Source organism: Echinops telfairi, unplaced genomic scaffold (assembly GCF_000313985.2).
Source record: "Echinops telfairi isolate 266 unplaced genomic scaffold, ASM31398v2 ScPeMD7_7409;HRSCAF=8447, whole genome shotgun sequence".
In the NCBI taxonomy this organism is placed as follows: Eukaryota; Metazoa; Chordata; class Mammalia; order Afrosoricida; family Tenrecidae; genus Echinops; species Echinops telfairi.
In genome coordinates this window covers 14,019,783-14,021,575 of record NW_022111309.1, presented here as the reverse complement: position 1 = coordinate 14,021,575, position 1,793 = coordinate 14,019,783, and the positions used below count along the sequence as shown (strand labels likewise).

The window sequence follows — 1,793 nt, the reverse complement described above, 5'->3', positions numbered from 1 at the left end:
GGGATGGAGATTCCTACTTCAATTGTTCTTTAAAAGGTAGTCAAATAAATGGTCAACGGAGGACATTTGGGAGTGCTGGAACAATTTAAAAACTATTTTGCGTGATAATGATGGCACAACTCTGTCAATTTGTTAAAAATCATTAACTAAAAGAGGCAAATTTTATAGTATGAAATTTATATTTAAAATAGTTCTTAAATATTAAAGGGCATCCAAGTAAATTTAGCAGATTTTGGTCTTTGCCCAGATAATCTAGGTCCTTATTCCATCTCATATTCTCTTGGCAAGTTCTTTAACTTCAATATTTACATTAGTTGTTGTTGGTCCCCCTTAAGTTGGTTGCCAACATGGTGACTTTATGTGTGACCTGGTCCTACATCATCCTTATGGCCATTAGTGTGGCTGACCCCATTTTGAGGCTACTATGTCATAAGTTGCCCACCTCATAAGAATTCTCTTTTTCTCTGACCATCTACCAGACTTTACTTTCCTAAGAATTGGAACTTCCAGAGGACATGTCCAAAATAAGAAAGGCCATGTCTCTCTGTTATCATTTCTGAACCACATAATGGTTGTCTTTCTTCTAAGACTGATTTTCTTGCTTTCTTGGCAATCCATGGTCTATCCATGTTCTATTGGCAATCCATGGTCTATTGGCAGTGAATTCTTTACCATAATAATTCATTCAAATAATTTAATAATCCGTCTTTCTTTTTCCATGTCCAGCCCCATCCATAAAGTGGGAATAATTTTAATTAATTCTCAGAATGCTGTGAGGTCTTTGTGTGGAAGCAGTAACACTATCTTTTAAATTTGTGTTATTTCTGATGTCTTGGAGATGTGATGATAGTGGCAGAGCATTGTTAGATGTAATAGCAAAAGACAAGTATGTCAGGTTGGGAAATGCCTCAAACTATAACTGGGAAAGAGGTGATTTCTCAAATTATAATTGACCTTAATGATATGGATTAAGTAAAGCTTTCTGGACCTTCATTTTCTAATGAGGCACAACTCAAAGTAAAGAATATATATCAGCAAGCATTGTGTAATAATCAGAACATGGAATGTATCAAGTATGAATTTCAGAAAATGGCAAATCGTCAAAAACGCAATGCAATGGCTAAAGCCTGATATCCTAGGGTTGCCTTGAGTCAGCACTGACTCCTTGGCAGTGAATTTGACTTCTTGTTTGGAGTGAGATGAAATGGAATGGTACTGCCATTTTGAGTCACAAAACCACATGATTTACTACGCTAGGTATGGCAAAGTCAAGAAAAATGATATCAAAGTCATTATCAACAAAAAGAACATTTCATGATCTACTTTGAACTGTAGTTCCATCTGTGACATGATAATACTTACATGTCAAAATATAATGTATAATTCAAATTTTCCACAAAGCACTAAATCTGCCGATAAAGGAATTAAAGAATTTCACCAGCTTCTTTACTTTGAAATTGATCAAACATGATTAAAGCTTAATTGATAATAGCTAAGTATTGAAATGTGGAAATTGTAAACAAAGAGGTTGGATAAGTAGTTGGAAAATAAGGCCTTGGTGATAGAAATGAAGCTGGAAATCCCACGACAGAATTTTGCAAGACCAATATTTTCTTCATTGCAAAAACCCTTTTCAACAACATAGATGCCGATGGAATATATAGAAATCAAATTGACTATAACTGGAGTAAGTGACTATGGAGAAGCATTGTATCAATTGTCAAAGCAAGCCCAGAGGTCAGTTTTGGAACTCAGGTGCAAGTTTAAATGATAAACTGAAGAAACCAACACAT

At 34.9% G+C, this 1,793-nt stretch overlaps 1 protein-coding gene across 1 annotated transcript in view; it reads right to left on the bottom strand.

Moving 5' to 3' along the window:
* Window positions 1-1,793, bottom strand: part of AGBL1 (AGBL carboxypeptidase 1) — a 1,177,048-nt gene that overhangs the window by 78,730 nt on the left and 1,096,525 nt on the right. The gene's annotated exons all lie outside the window — the stretch shown is intronic.